At 34.9% G+C, this 17,788-nt stretch overlaps 1 protein-coding gene across 1 annotated transcript in view; it reads left to right on the top strand.

The window, feature by feature from the left end:
• Positions 1 to 14,233: 14,233 nt before the first annotated feature.
• The window catches only part of MAGI2 (membrane associated guanylate kinase, WW and PDZ domain containing 2), a 1,168,341-nt gene continuing 1,164,786 nt past the window's right edge, over positions 14,234 to 17,788 (top strand). Inside the window, exon 1 of the mRNA XM_027838694.1 lies at positions 14,234 to 14,291. The gene's annotated coding sequence lies outside the window, so the exon portion shown is untranslated. The remainder of the gene's footprint in view (positions 14,292 to 17,788) is intronic.

Here is a 17,788-nt window from a genome sequence, read left to right as displayed (position 1 = left end):
CACATAACATTTACTAGCTGTGTGACTCTAGGCAAGTCTCTTAACCCCAAATGTCCCACAAAGTAAAGCTAATTTAACAGAACCTAGTTTAATTTTTATCTGTTACTTTATTTCTATTGCTGAAGACTTCTCTGACTGGATTCATAGAGAGTCCAAGGAAAATCCCACCTGCCTGGAGCCACAAGTAAGTGACCAAAGTGAAAGGAAAAGAAATTTATTAGCACACTAAAGGAGACTGGCTGCTGGTAGTAGTACCTCCCCTACCCCAACCTATTGCAGATTTGGTTTGTATATCTTTTCAAGCCTGCTTAGAAAATACAGCCATTCAGCACCATTCTATGGCATTTAGTTGGACCAATAGAGTGTGATTCTGCCATGTAAGAAAATCTGATTGCTGGATTAATGGGAAGCTCCACAGTTTGTTGCCACCTGCTTGCACAACAAGGCTATTAGTATTGAGGTCCTGGTTCTTACCCATGGTCAGCTAGAAAGGCCCTCCCAGAGAAAGAACAAGGTTGCCATTTTAGTCACACAATATGTTTTAAAAAGGGCCTCTCTTTTCTCCCTTCCCATTATCAGTCTCAGTGTCTTCATCTGCATAATGAGGATATAGTAATACAATAGTAATTAGATAATATATTTGAATTCGGAAGAACCATGTTGACTTTGGTCTACTACAAATCAATGGCATAAAAATAATAGAAACACCGAATTTCATACTTTGAAATGAACTCTGAAGGCATTTAGTCAAACCTATATCTGAATATAGCCTAATTCTAGAAACTTTACTTCTATTTCTTTCTTTTTCTTTCTTTCTTTCTTCTTCTTCTTCTTTTTTTGGTTATCATACCACAATGTTCATTCATGATGAATTTGTAGTTTATAACAAACTCAAATTTTCATCAGATCAACTGCTCTAGGTCTACCTTCCTTATTCCATTTTTGTTCATGTCATTTTTAGCTGAAATATGATTTAATATTTATGTCTAATAATGTCAACTCAGATCACTATAAAGATTTTGAACATAGCATGGATGATATTAGATTACTGTGGCACTCCAGTGAAGACTTCCCTCTACATTTCCATTTTTCCAATAATGACAACTCTTGGATCTGGTAATTCAACTAGCTTGGAATGTGTCAAATTGTACTATTATTTAACCTACTCTTCACCATTGTGTTTGCTTAAGGGTAGTGAGATACTTTGTCAAATGCCTGACTAAATTTCAGACATAACTAAGCTATGGAATTTTCATGATCTACCAGTATTCTTCTCATGGTTTTGCTTTTGTTTGTTTGTTTGTTTGTTTTAATAGCTATTTCACAGAGTACTTTATGACTCCAGAACACTTTCATCTCCATTTATTCCTTAGGACTTCACAACAATGTTGTCAGATAGGTACTGAAAAACCAAGGTCACATGGCCAATGCATATTTAGTCCATACATTATTTAAACCATGCCAAGTCTAGGCCTGGACCTTATCTTGTCCCTCCCCTCTTCTTTTCAAGCTCCCTTTTATATATTGTCTTCTACCATAGAATGTAAGCTCCATGAGGACAAGGATTATCTTGTGTTCTGGCACCTCCCCCCCCATCACACACACACACACACACCAAACACATACTATCTAAAAGCACCCTGGGGGAAGAAAGAGTTAGGAGTGACAATATGTACGTGAAAATCCTTTCTTTTTCCAGTGGATTTAGGGCACTTTTCACTTACTAATTCTCTTCAGAAAGGCTGTGCTTCGGTTCACTAAGAATCCATTTTCCAAGGCTGCAGTCATTAGTCTAGCTGCTGACACTTTGTTTTGTCTCCATTTAGACACAGTCACAGCAAGTTAGTTCATAGTCTCAGGACAGAGCACCCAGCCCATCAGTTTCCAAAGTGTTACTTGACTGCTGACCCAAAATAGAGTCACTATATTTTTACTATAGAGTATATTTTCACTATATTTTACAGTCCTTTGTAATTTTCCTTTCAAAAAAAAAATACAAGCCTTAGGACTGAATACAGAATCAGAAGACCTGGGTTTGAATTATCGAAATCCTATTACTAGCTATGAGTCCTTGGGCTAGACACATTCTCTGGTTTTCTCAACTATAAAATAAGAGAATTAAACTAGATGACCCCTAAGATTATTCTAGCACTTCATCTATTATCCTCAACTATCTGACCCATACAATTAGTTGACAAGAGTACTATTGAGGAATGGGGTAGCAGCACTAAAAAAAGCTCCTTAGTTTTATTGTGAAAAGTACAATTAATAGCTAACATTTCTATGGCACTTTAAGGTTTGTAAAGCACTTTACATTATTATCTCATTTATCTTCAGAACAACCTTAGGAGGTAGGTGCTATTATTATCTCCATTTTACAGATAAGGAAACTTAAGTTTCCTTAAAATGGTTGTCACTTGTATAAGGTCACACAGCTAATGAGTGTCTGAAACAGGATTTGAACTCAGGTTTTCCAGACTGCAAGGCCAAGACTCCCCACTATATCACCAAAGAACAGGTGAATCTCACATAATATTGCCACAATTTTTGTGACATTTTGTTGTAATACCCCTTATGTTCTATTATCAAATAATCAATGAGTGAAGTCAAACGTATTTTAGGCATTAAGTGTTTACCAGGCTATGTGTTTATAACACTTATTGTGCTGTGTGCTAAGAAGACAAACAAAAAGAAAACAGTTCCTGCCATCAAGGACTTTATTTCTTTCAACTGAGACATCTTGTACATTTATAGGTATTGCAAAGATTCTGTGGCTACTAACATATCTCCCTTTTGTACTGATTAGCCAGGTCCCCAGAGGCTGCCTGCTGCTTCTCCCCTGAGGGTGCTGTGGTTAAATTTGAGGGAATTATAATTGTTTTCTAATGTGATCATTTATTAGCCCCCACCAATATTTTCTCCTCCGTGATTATTAGTCTGACAGTCAGATATAATTAGCTTTTAGCAAGAAGTGTTTAATAAGGTAGATTAATAAGAACAGTTAGTACAAAATACTGCCCAAAAAAGTTTATGACACATTTCCCACCAGTATGTGCAAAGTTTAATGGAACAAATGCACAAGTTTAAATCATATTAGGCAAAGGGGGTTACTCACAGGTCCTAGAAGTCTTTTGTTTCTGGAGTCCTCAAGATACTCCTATAAGACATCATGTCTTCTGGGCTCTTTATAGAGCATCAAAACTGCTTTTCCTTATCACATCCAGTCTGTCCTTGGCTCCCAATAAAGACCCTGCCATCAGCTATTCTGAGGATGCTGTTAGGTTGGCAATGTAAGTGCAAAATCCTCCAAACCCCTGGAAGTTTAGATGATCTTCCTTTGGTCAAGTGAAAGGTTGGAGAGAAGACCAACACCATTAACCTTTACCTGGCCTCATTTGGATACCAAATACTGTTACAAAACTGGCACTGGCTTCAGAGCAAACTGAATTAGAGTATTAGCTCACTACCTCTTCCACTAAGGGCCTCCTCTACTCTGGATACATGCAAAAAAAAAAACAAAACTGGCTTTATCCATTATCCTTTATTCCTCTAAAAGAATAGCAAATTAAGCTAAATGAGAAGGAAAGCCTAGTCTCTTGCAGCAATTCCGGAACATCTGTGACTCTCCCCAAAGAGATTAGTCACATGGGCTAAACTGAAACTTAGTTCTCCTTTACCCTTTAGGTGAGAAATCAAACCAATCAGCACATTGGGTCACCAAACTGAGATCTGGACAAAATTTCTGTTCCTTTCTACACAAGGCACATTAATTTTTTCCCGATGGCTTCACATGGCAAAGATAAAGCAGATGTGCTGCTTATGCACCCTCTAAACAAGAGCAATGGATCCCCAATAGATCTCTGTCACCCAAAGTGTCATTCAAATAGAGTTTCCAATTAACCCCTAATTAGGACAAGCTGATTACCTTAAAGATTAACACTCAGAAAAGCCTTCAGAGGCTGCCAACAGAGATTAACTAGCAGGAGTACCACATATTATGATCCTGTAGTCCATAAAGTTCTCAGAAAAGCAGTTTGTATTTATGTCGCAATGAGGCAAGTTTTCTCAGTTTCCTTAAAAGTAAAAAGGGAAAAAAAAGAATATTTATTTATAAGCGAGGCACTCAGTATTTTAGGAATACAAAATATTATTTTTTTGTATAAAATAATTTTATCATTACTTTAGTATTCATATTGAGTTCTATAATAAAACAGATAATGGTGAATTAGCATGAAAATGAGCAAAAGTTTTCTGGGGAAATATAGTTTGGCTTATAAGGAAAAACATAGGAAAAAGCTTACTACTATACATTTGCAGTTTGAAACAAAAGAAAGTCTAAACAATGCTAATTATTTTAGCTAACTAATGTATCTAATTGCAAAGATTCCAGGTGAAGAATATCTTTAAAGGAGGAGAGTCTAATTTTTCTCCCAGACCATGCCCAGCGGGTAACCCTGACTCCTACTACCCCAATCACCACTGTCACTGGCAGGCTGGGTTCCCAAAGCACTCAAAAGGTCCTCCTGGAGTCAACAGGTATAGGAAGGAGAATGAGATTGAGACCAAGAACAAAATAAAAGCCAAGGCCAAAGTTCCTCTTTTACCTTATTTCTCCTACCCCAAAGAGATTTTCTCTGAGGCTTGGCTAGAACTGCTCCTCTGTTTTCAACTGGTTTGAATCCCCAGATATCAAACTGTCTTGCTTTTTTACATACAACCAATAGGTCTTAACTTATTTTCTTAGCAAAACACATCAGAATATATTTCCTGTGCAATGTCACTCCATTTCATTCAGTAATTTTTAAAGATTTCTAAATTGATCAAGGATTTTTCCCACCTATAATAAGGTCTTTGATTAATTCAATAAAGGTGTTCTTACCTGGTTAAGGTAATTAAGTGCTGTGACCCAAGGTAACCCAAGAGGGATGGAATGATTGATTGATTTAATGGACCTTACCTTTACATAAATTTCAAATTATGTACAAAACAAATTGGAAGTGATTAGGTTGATGGAGAGACCAAAATAATTGAGGGATAAGAGATCAGTAAAGATTTTAAGTAGGAAGTAGCATTTGGGCTGAATTTTGTGGATAAATAGAGGTCTACTCCTTTGTCCACATGCATACATATCTTTAATAGCTCAGAACTGCACCAAGACTTGTGGGATATCCTGTATACAGTGATTCTAAGAACTGGAAGAGGGGAATACACTCAAGGCATGGGTGATAACCAGTGCCATATAATATCTGCTGACCACTCCCCAAGATCTGTATCTATATTTATATATCTGCTCCTTTTCTCATCTCCAGATGAATATCATTGCCTCTGATCCCTGAAATAACACCTCTTTCAGCTTCAGCAAACAATAGTTAAAATAATAGGTCTTCTCATAGGAAAACCAACCAAACAAACAGATCTGTAGGTAAGTAAAGATATTCATTGTGGTGATATTGTTAAACCTTTGCAGCAAATGTCTAGCAGCTGTAAACAATAACCAGGAGGTCAAAAGAGCTCAGAAAGTGTGTTCACCAGCAAATACTTGACTCCTCCTGCTGAGTTGAAACAGATGGCAGCCAAGGGCAACACAAATTTAGAATGCAAATTTCTTTTAAAAATACAATAGTGGAGGATGGTAGAAGGATTCTGAATGGTATCACCAGTTGTACCATTGAAAAGCGGTAGGAGCTAAAACAAATCTATAGAAAACTTAATGTCAAACTCAACTGAGCTACATCCTCCCTAAAAGCATTCAAAGAGAAAAATGACAGCTAGACAACATATCATTATAAGATATAATGCGTTTGTAATGTATTTTAAGTAATTTCTTTTATCATCAATGATAGAGGAACCATCATTTTTGGATTCTCAGACCCAAGTTAGCTACCTTGTGTGTAAAGAAGTAGAAATGATGGTTTACAAGATGAAGTCAAAATGACTGCACCAGATCAAGCACAGTACATAAAGAGGGAATTCTTATTGGTGCTGATACCTACTTGAGTGTTTGGCAGGAATGATTTACAGTATGTCTTAGGAGTAGATAATACCAAAAGAACTGACATAAAAGAAAATCAGGGAAAGTATTAAATGTTTAAACAAACTTTCCTAGATAATATCACAAAAATCATATTTCACAATTGGAAGAGACTCTAGCAGCCATCTAACCCAACCTATGCCTGAAAAGAATTCCACTATAAAAGACCTGAAAATTGAATACCCGAGCTGTCCTTGAAGACTTCTGATGAAAAGCAAATAACTACTTTGCAAGGTAGCTTATTGCTGCTTAAATAGGTCTAAATTTTAGGAAGCCTTTTCTGACTTCAATTCTAAATTTTCCTCTTGAAATTTCATCCTGTTCTGCCTTTTGTGGATAAATGAAGTCTAAACTTTTGTCCACATGCATACATATATAGATATATCTTTAATAGCTTAGAACTGCACTAAGACTTATAGGATATCACATATATATATATATATACTTATACTTCATATATGTAATATGTATATATGTATATCTATGTATATATACACACATACATGCACACATGGGACACAGTGATATAGATATAGATATACATTTATATGTGTATATGTGTATTTATCTGTTTGTGTATCAGCATGTCCCAGAAGTGTACATGTGTCGATGTACAAATATATATATTTTCAAATATTACTCTTGTGAAATTGGTATTAGAAAAGACAAGTATGTAAAATATATCTATTCTTTTTATTCATGTTTTGTTTAATGTAAAATGAAGTAGACAAGTACTCAAGCATTTGAAAAGAAAATAGAATAGAGGGGTGGGTATAAGCAGCATTTTTATCCTAATAATGTAGATATTTCAACTAAAAGTTTTGTAGTGTTGTTTTGGGGTAGGCAGAGTCTTAATTATGAGGATAATTACCCCTAAGATACTACTTCACACATAGCCACATTATCAACTAGAAGTTTCTAAAATTTAGAGGTTTAAAAAGATGACAAATTGTCCAAACATTTAAAATAAGACATTTCTCTGAGTGTTGCAGGCAAAAGTAAGAATTTTCTCCCTGGCTAATGGCTAAGATTGCTCTGTGTTAATCAAACAAACCATGAGAGTAAAGCTACAAATGTCAGATCTATGATTTCTCATGAGAAAGGAAACCGGTTTCTTTCTCATGATTATCATTCACTGAGTCATACTTAAAAGGGTAAATAGTTGATTAAGCATGAGTGGACTGAACTCCTAGTAAGTCTTCAGGTCAATAAACTTCATGAGAATATCTTTGTGGTGGTTTCCTGAATTTCTAATATAAGAATATTAGAAGAAGTAATAACCTGTTTGAGCAAAAAAGAGACTACAAGTTAAAAAGATTCATGTCTGTGACTGAAATTCTTATTTCAAAGTGTCATTAGAATGTAGGCATCTTTGAGCCTTCTATCAAATCTCTGCCCCATATCTTTCCTATTCTTATTAACCTTTGCATTAAGTGTGCAAATAATTCTCTAAATGAACAATGAAGACAGGTAGAATTTTAAAATTTACTTTGAAGCTAGGCCTGGCTATGGAGGGTACAATAACAGTATTCCATCTGAAGCATCTGTGGGCTGCAATAGGAAAAAAAAAAGGGAGGAAATGATGAAAAGCCATTTTCAATACTTAGGGCTAGAGAAAATTATAAACCTCCTCACATTTATCTATGTCATTTTCTCTGAAATGGCAATTATCCTCTCCAGTTTTGAATCTTTTAATGAGCTGCAACTGTTTAATATCCTTTGTGGTATTTCTTTATATTTTATTCCTATACAAAATGTGCCTTGCTACTAGCATTTGAAGGAAGAACAGTAGGCACAAAAGATGTTGAAGCATGATAAAAGGATATACTTGGTTCTCAAAAACTATGGGCAAAACATGCATACAAAGCAACTGTTACTTTGACCAAGCGTTTCCAGTTTTATTCTCTGTGGAACAAAATTTATCGAGGGTTGTTATATGGCTATGCAATTTTGATTGCAACAGAAGAGATATGGGATCAAGTCCTACCCTTCACAACTAATGGCTTTGTGGTCCTAGACAAATTATTGAATCTCTTCAGTGCTCTTTAGGCATATTTTTAAAGTGCAAAGAAGGTATGAGCCTGCATTGGTAGGGAAAGTTTCTGTATTCAAATCATAGGTCCAGTTCCAATCCCTACTGCAATAGATATGAGTGGCCTAGAATGAAAGACATAATAATGACTAACTAGAGAAAGTACTTAATTTTACTGCCCTATAATTTATAATGTAACCAGAATAGCTCCAGAGATAAGTGAAAGTTCCAGAGATTTTGATGTTATATTAGACCCAGAAAGAAGTGAGTTTCTTGGATGATTATATGACAAAGATATGGATTTCTATCTTAAGAAGGGCAGGGGCCTACTCATGCATTATACTAGATAGATTGTGTATGAAACTGTCTCCTGTTGTGTTTCTGTGGAGTCTAACAGAATCTATTCATCTTCCCATTATTTATGTCTCCATTTCTTACATAAGTCAGGCAAAATTCTCTTTTTTAAAGAGCATAGACAATGCTATCCCAGTGATCTCATTCACTAAAAAAATCACGTTAATTGCTCATGGATAAAGTCTATGTGTATGATTGTCTCTCATTTCTTTCTCTTTTTTTTCAAATACTGCTCAGTAATATTTGAGTTAGATTGTTTTTTCTTTCTTTTTCATTGTTTATTCTTTTTCATTGACTCTGAAATGGATTTGCTTTCTTCTCTATATGGGTGTTGAAAAAGTGGAAAACAATGGTTTAAATAAAGATGACTATACTTTTTTTACTTTTTATGAACTAGTTCCCAAATAGCATGGTTAATGAAGGATTGCTTTTCTGAGTATGATAAAGTACTACATACACATTTGGACAGGAGCATATGCAAGGATTTTGTATTATTGAAACTCTAGAAATAGGTATAGGGCACACTACTATATTAGTAATTAAGATGGGTTTAACTCTGGACTCCAAGGCAGGAGTTATTATCATAGGGTCAATGACTTAAATATATATTTTATAACTATAATCAGTATAATTTATTTCTTTTGCAATCATGTGTATTTTATTTCATATGTTTAAAACTTTTTTTCTGAGAAGAGGTTCTAGATTTCACTAGACTACCCAAAGTGTCCACAACATAAAAAATAGTAAGACCCCCTTGACCTAATACTTCTTATCACTATCAGGAATGGGGAAGTGACTGAAATGCTTCAGTGTGCTTATAGTGTAAACGTAATAGCCACTTACTGCTTGCTTGTAGAATGAAAAAAATGATTAAATGAATAACTGATATAAAACATATCAAGTGGGATCTCCAGGATGTGGTAGTTTTTGGAAGAAATACAATTATTTTCTGGCCAATAGATATCTAGATATCATAGGTATGCATATGATAGATTTATACACACACACACATACACACATACATACATACATACATACATACACACATAGATAGCTATCCAGGAAGGTATAGATTTAAAGGATCTTCCCACAATCCTATTGGCTGGTAATATTCTGCAGATCATATCTAGCCAGAGAACAATGCAGCTGCATAAACAAGATCCTTAATCTTTCAAAGATTTCAGTCTCTCTACCCACATAGCAAAACATAAGTGAATGTAAAGTGCTTATTGTCAAGACTATGATATGCAATTGGATGAAAGGTTCATTGAGTTGACTCATCAGCAGATGTATTTCAGATAGACACTGCATATGGAAGGGAGCGAGTTAAATTTTATCTGAGAAAATGTACTATGCTTTCAATGACCCCAAGTTGTTCCCTAAAACAGAATCGTACCTTTTGAACAGCCATATTCTTCTTTTGCTATGAATCATGAGACATTTTCTCCCAATTAACAATATTGTAGGTGACCTGAAGGGCAATGTAGAGATATGTAGTAGACCTAAATAGGTTAAAGTACATTATGACCTATAGTTTGCTTCCAAAAAGTGGTGGAACAGATTAGAATCTAGCAGAAAAATGATCAGAAAAGGAAATGGGTTTGTCATGTTACAAATGAGGACAAGACTGCCCAGGTGTGGTACTGTTACACTCAAAAACGATCAAAAACAGGGAGTCAAGAGAAGAGTCAGTGGGCGGCTCGAGGTCCACCTGCCCCTCCTACCTCCCTCTCTTCCTTTACCTCCCTCCCCTCACCTGATTGATCCCTAAGGATCACAACAGTGCGTGTGTATGTTGGAGGAGGGTGGTGGTGGTTGGGGGGGGGGAAAGTCAACCCAACTGATCAATGCATTCAGAAAACACGTGCAATGTGTAACACCTGGGGACCTCTCACCTCTAGGAAGGGAGAGGGAAGATATGTCAGCTCAATTATATAACATTTGAGGGAACAAATTATCTGTGTTTGGAGATGCCCACTCAGACCATTCTGGTTACTACAGGCTTGCTCGCTATGGAAACACATCTCATCTCAGAACACTCAGATGACAAGATAGGTAGGAGACAATCTCTTTGAGAATATTTCAGATACTATAGACTTGCTCTCTGTGGAAACACCTCTAGTCTCACAACTCTGAGAAAACGAGACATCCGTAACATGATCTACAGTATCTGATAACATTTCAGCTGTCTCAAGTTTTGGTCTCTGTAAAAGCTAATCTTGTTTGAGAAAACTCAGATCTCTCATCTTGTTGTGTTCCATGAGAAATAAAGGTAACCCCCCCCCCACACACACACACACTGATTAAAGACCAATAGGAAGATTTCGTTTAGCAGTAAAGTGCCATAGCAGACATAATGCTAAACCCTGAGTCAGAACAATTTGAATTTTAATCCTGCCTTAGGAGTTTATTGATTGTGGGACCCTGGGCAAGTCATTAAATTTCTCTTTGGCTTTATTTTCTTAATCTGCAAAATGTGGATGATAATTGCATCATCTTCTAAGAGTTATGAGACACACATGAGACAATATATTTAAATACCTCTGTAAATGTTAAACATTCTATATAAATACTAGTTATTGTTTGAGCTCTTTTAAATGTGAAGGAGTTGCAAGTGAATTGTGATATGTATGCCTGGAATGATTTTGGGCATTAGTGAGTTGGCGACCCCTTTGAAGTGAAGCCCTGGGAAACACTACTTGAATCAGTACATAAAGGAGACCCATTTGTGATTCTAATATTACCAGTTGGACACTTCAACCAGAAACAATAATGGGATTTCCATTTGTATATTGATGGAGGAACTCCACAGAAAAAGTAACCCTAACAAAGCAAGGGAACTTTGTCACTTTCAGACCCTTCAGATGACAAGCTTTGGTGTTAGGGTAAGGATTGAGGGGAAGAGGTAGTGATGTGGTTCAGTGACCATTCACAACCTGGCAGACTAGAGACATGGGTTTTATTTATCAGCTCCACTGTTATCACTGTTACCCACCAAACATTTTTTTTAAATTTCTTTTTCTGACTCTATTTTCTAAAGAGGGAAAATAATATAGGCATAAGAACATAGCATGAATAACCCTGCAATGCTTTGCCAAGAGTTTGTGATGAACTTCAAATAATGATATATGTGTGTGATAGAATGTGGTAAATGTCTCTCAAAGAATAACTGATAATTTGCAGTTGCGCATTATAATTTGTATCAAATCAATTTAATGAATGCAGGTGGCTCAGTTTGTTTTTTTTTAACTCAGAGGAGTTTCTTGCTCTGTGTAGAAATCTGTGTAGGTTACTAAATGTGTTTTTATCAGTGCTATTCCCATAGGGTGAGTGATTCTAGCTTATGTGAGGTGGCAGATTACATCTGTTGTTCTAAAGCTAGCATTTTCTCAGGCTGCCAAAAAGCGTCTTCATTGTTAGGTATGTTCCATTTTTTCAGAGGGGAAAAAAGGGAGAAAGGAGAAGGAAAGGAAAAACTGGAAGATTCTTCCTTCCCCTAGCTAATCCAGGAAGGTCAATTGATTCTTGCAAGCTACCTTTCCTTAGACTCAGACCCTATGAGTCAGCAAGAGTGGACCTGGTCTGTTTCTCTTCCAAGGCACCAATGGAAGAAAACTTGCTTTCTGGGTAATGAGTTCACTGTTTCAGGGTGGATACATGCAAGTCAGAAATGTGTGGAAGGCATGGGCACCTGGAGATGACCAAAGATAACTACTTGGAAGATTCAAGAAGACTCAGTTTCTTTAGAGAACTTCATTAAAGTTGAATGAATTCAATTTATTTTCATATTAAGTAAAAGAATTTGGAAAGGTTTGTGGCATAAGAGTATAGCAAATAATATTTATGCAAATGCAGAGTAATGTGTTTTGTTTCCCATTACCATGTTTCAATTTTATATGGATCATATAATAATATTAAGAGTATTCAAGTTTGTATGGAAAACTTTCTATTTGGAGACAATATTTTGACAGGGATTTCGCTTGTAATTACATATCAAATCATATTACATATTGAATTATGACATATAATAGGTAAATACAAATAAGCAGGTTAAGTTTTAATTGGTTTATTTTTTAATGCTAGCAAGGTGACTAGTAACATGCTAATATCATTTATTTCTCCTGTTTTACCTGCAGGTTTGGCTAAAATGAGTGTTCGCAAAACATATATGCATGCCCACAGAAAAATATTAAATATGTTTATAGTGGGGCAAAGTTCACTTTAAAAGCTATCCATAGACTAATTCTGGTTATTTAAGAGGATTTGAGTCTATGATTCTAAGTCATTTTTGCACTGGTTTCTATTAACATTTGCTTTCTCTTATCTATTTCAGACTAGTTCAATCTATTGACAAAGACTAGCCTATCTAAAATCCCTGCATTTTGCCTTCTAAACTTCTTGGGGTTACTATAATGCAAATATTTTATTAACAAAGATGCAACAATAACCTTGAGATACATATTTAATATGATAGAATGTCCTGATCAAACTTATGAATTCTGATATTTAAATCTCATTTGCTCCATATTTCTCCTAAAAGTTTTTAAAAAAAAATCTCAGTTATTCTGTTTTTACTCACTGGATGTTTGTGATGTTAGGTTAATAATCAGCATTAACTTTTTTTGTAAGAAGTTGAGCAATGCTAATAAATATATGGAATATTTATTGAATTAAGATAATTGTTTCAAGCACTTATGTAATCTCTTTGTTATAGAGAAACAGAATGTGCCTATTATTTTATTTAACAGACAACTACTGAGCAAAAAAACTCCCTCTATTAATGCAGATCAGAACCTTTTCTAATATTCTAGTCTTAGAGATTTGCCTAGAGTGCTAAATTATGTGACTTGCCCAAGAGACATGCAGATGACATGTGTCACAACTGGGACTCAAACTAAAGTCTTCTTGGCTTAAAAGCCAACTCTCAATCTAGTACACTAAACTATGTTTTACTTTGTTAGGCTAGTTTTAAGTAATGTCTAATGCATCAAATTAGAGACTTTCAGACAACACTTGATTAACAAAGTTTTAGTTATTGTGTGTGTGTATTATCAATGATATTTTTTAACTTAAAATTAATGACATTTCACTAATTTACCTATTTCTCAAATTTATCCAGAATATAGACTTTATTAATATTTATTTGTCTTTTGCAAATATGTAAAAATCAGACAGACATTAGTCTCTTAAAGATGAAAAACCAAAGAAACATATTTTACCAATATAAAAAATGTTAGGTCTAAGACCCTTGATCCTTTTACTAGTTTACTTTTTCAATAGATTATAACAGAATATATTTCAGATTATTTTAATTTATGAAAGCTGAAATAAAATAGCATTGGAATTCAAGGTAATATTTAAAACTGAATCTTGACTTATAAATAGCTATAATAAAAATATGAAGATACGACAATTTATTTTTTAACTTTAAGTTACAAAGACGTGGGTGTACTGTCCTCTTTGTGGTTTAGTGTCTGAAATATTTTCATCTAAGTAAGCTATGAAAACATTTAAGTAATCCCATGTAGGTTTTCACAACATATCCTAAATGGCACTTTATTATGCTTAAATTGTAGAACAGAATCTCTTGTATTGTTCTAGCTCTTCAAAAGCTTATTAAAAATTTCATGTGATTATTTTTATAAATGAATACATTATAAATAGGTGCAAGTTCTTTTCAAGGTGGGGTAAAGTAATTTTAACAATATTTTTTTTTCTGAATTCCATTTCCCTTATTAAGAAAATGTCATATTTCAGGAGGAATTGTGGATAAGGATCTTCGCCATTACCTCAACTTACGATTTCAGAAGGGATCAGTGGACCATGAGCTTCAACAGATCATTCGAGATAATCTCTACCTCCGCACAGTGCCATGTGAGTAGGCTGATTTTGGTGTCTATATGTTTATTAGGCTGAGTGTGTGTGTGTGTGTGTGTGTGTGTGTGTGTGTGTATTTTTGAAAAAAGAGGTACTCAACATGCTAGAAGTGCATTATCATATTGTATTCGTTGAATGGAGGGCAGGATTAAAAGAGAATGTCGGTTGTCTTGTTATTTAGTTTTAATTTGTTAGCTCTAGCTAGAAGGACAAAAAGATAGCATTTGAAAGCAAATTATTAAATTCAGTTGTGACTTTGTAAAACCATGTTTCTCTTCACATAAACCATTGTCTCTTCTACTCACTTTGCAAACTTCTGGCAAATTTCATTTATTTCGTGGAGAATGTATATAATCCCCACCCCCACCCCCACACACATCCTTCAGACCCAAATAAGTTTGTTAAATGTCTCTCTTGGAGCACTTGAATGTGTATGTTTGAAGAATAGTGGTTTGTAATAGGAAATTCTGTTTAGAACATCATTTTAGTGGTCACCAGAGAAGTTGTAGTCAAGTGAATTGTGGTCCCCAGTGTAGTATCTGGAGATAATTCTGAGCTTAATATTATAATGAATCAGGGTAAAGAAAGAGTTCATCTTTGGATGAAGGAATAATATACACACAGACACAATCTTCAGAATTAACTAACCATTTTACCCTATATGTGCCACTTTGAGGTACATGTGATATTCTTCTAAAGGGGTAATAGACTTTATTAAAAAGGGAAAATGAGTTTTGAAACAATTAGATATTGAAAGTTATCAAAATTATTACCCATTTTAATGTTGGTGAATCTTAGACATATTTTTCATGCTTATATAAAAAACACCTAAAACTAAAATATTTTGTTAAACACATCTCCATTTTGACTGGATGGAGGATTGCCAACAAGGTTGTCTGATGTATTATCATCAAGCCCAAAAGATACTTACACTAACTGATATATTATAGCCATTTGTGGGTGTATGTGGTTGGGAGGTGGGGTTTGGTTTATATTTATTTTTTGTTACTCCTAGTCAGAAGGGCAGAAGGATCAGATTCTAACATGAGCCTTCCTCAATTCACTTCAGAATCCCATATTTCCTTTAACATAAATGGTGATCTCTTTGACCCAGATGTCTAACTGGTAGCAAATAACATTTGTTACAGGTTGTTTTAGCATCATTCCCCAGAAACCTTTTCTTCTGTCTAGAAACTGTCAACCAGTCCTTTATTTCTTAGCTGACACTAAGCTAAGGTTAGGTAATGATTCTGATACTGTTGGTATGGGAGGGTACAAAAAAAGGGGGCAACTGAAAGGATCATTCTAGACCCGAGGATTCTGTTAAATGTATCTTGCATTGAAATGTATTAAGCATACAGAAGTATGCAAGTCAGAATTGAAATTTCACGCAGTTCTTCAATTAAGGATCAGACACATGGTTGTTGTTATTATTAAATGTTCATCAATCCTCAAATGTCATATCAACAACATTAAGTATCACAAAATAAGACGGCTTTGAGATTGACAATTTTTGATTCAAAGTGAATATCTTTGTCATTATGTGAGAGGAGGAGAGAAGTCCACTTTTGGACTACTAACTTTTTTTTCCTGGAAGTGGAGGAAAGTACACCCTTGAACTTGTAAGTTTGACATTAACGTGATGGGCAGAAGAAGATGGATTAAAGTGAATGACTGCACTATTTGTGAGGAAACGGGTGGATGCATTTTCAAAACTGTGATGTTGTCAGTGCTGCTGTAAGAATTTATCTCTTGTGACATGAAAGAAAGGAGATCTGAAGTACAAAGAAAGGACTGGCACGTTATTGTATTTAAAAGCTGAAGGAAATAGATAAGAAGCTGACATTGAGGTATACTTCTCATCATTGTTAAAGAGAAGAGGGGAATGAGGCAAGCTTAATTAAATATCCAGGTAATTGGCATTAATCTTGTAATAGCTTCTAAATAAGTCAATTAATTTTCTGGTGCTTAGATGCAATGGGTGAACAATATTTTTTGACTGATTCTTTGATTTTACTGGTAAGAGAAAAGAAATTTGCTCTATCAATTCAACTTAGTCTTTGAAAGATTCCTGTGGCAATTGAGAGGTTAAATGACATACTTAGGGTGACTTGGTATGTTTCAGAGGCAAGAAATAAACACATATCTTCCTGATTCTAGTGTAAAATTGACTCAATATACCATTTTGTTTCTCAAAAATGTAATAGGAAAATGAATATGAGAATAAAATAAACAGCCTTTTGTGAGTCAAAATAGAATTTTAAGATAAGATCTTTAGCATAATAAAGTCTTGAACCTATTTGTACAAAGGTATGGAAGAAGCTCCTTGAATCTAAATACTATAAAAATATAAAAAACAACAACAAAAAAGATGTGCATTGTTTTTCTTTCTAAGTTAGGATAGTCATTTGTATAATAACCAATAGCACCATTATCATACTTCTCAGTATATGAGATGTTACCTTCTCAGGTTAAATTTTCTGTGCTTTTAGACATGCAATGGAAGCATCTAGACCTTCCTTGGGTGAGGCATTCTAACTGATCATAATTTTCCTCCTAGTTTCCCTTTTGAAATCTCTCAAACTTTGTTTACTCTCAGTTCTTACTGGGTATTAAGAAAGTCTTCTGTTCAGCTAATTGCCCCATCTTCCTTCCATTAGGCAGAGGTTCAGCATTTTTGTGTATGTGTGTGTGTGTAACGGGCTCCACTGGCAAGGTAGTGAAGCCTATATGAATCCCTTATTAATAATATATATTATTAAATGTATAGTTTAAGATACATAGAATCACTATGGAAATCAATTGCACTGAAATATAGGTATTATTTTCTTTAAACAAGTTCCTGTACATCAGGCTAAAAACAATCCCTTTATGTTAAGGTTTAAATCCTTGGATTATTGTCCTTGTATCATTCCATGGATCAGCCCTTTAGGTTATCCCCAGATGTTCACAAATTGTTTTACTTGAGTCAGTGGGACTAATGACTACAGTAAATATTGATTTTCATAGAAATCAAAATCATGAGAAAATAAATAAGATGTTATTACAATAGATTGAGAGCCATGGGAAGGATGAATCAATCTAAGTACCTCAAACCCTGGTTAGTTTACATATAAGGTCCCTTGACCAACTTTGTATCACATCCAAAAGGATTCCTCATGAAGCCAGGGAAAGGGAGGAAAGGAATAAGCATTTATATAATGTTGCTACGTGCCTGGCACTAAAATAAATGTTTTACAAATAGTATTGCAGTATATTTATCACTAATGCCTACTGCATACATGATATCATTTTCCACCCAGTTGATGTCCTGGACTTCATCATGTTTCCAGAAACTCCTCCTGCAAGGTCACATCAAATCTGAAATCCACACCTCCTCAGTAAACCCTGGTCCAGGGTCCCCTTCTTCCCCTCTTTGCAGAGGATGAAGAGTAGACATGGGAGAGCTATTACATTCTAGCAGCTTCCATTTAAGGAGTTAACAACAAGGCAGC

This window comes from Vombatus ursinus, unplaced genomic scaffold (genome assembly GCF_900497805.2).
Source record: "Vombatus ursinus unplaced genomic scaffold, bare-nosed wombat genome assembly UNPS02014830.1, whole genome shotgun sequence".
Classification (NCBI taxonomy): Eukaryota; Metazoa; Chordata; class Mammalia; order Diprotodontia; family Vombatidae; genus Vombatus; species Vombatus ursinus.
This window is presented reverse-complemented; position numbering and strand designations above follow the sequence as displayed.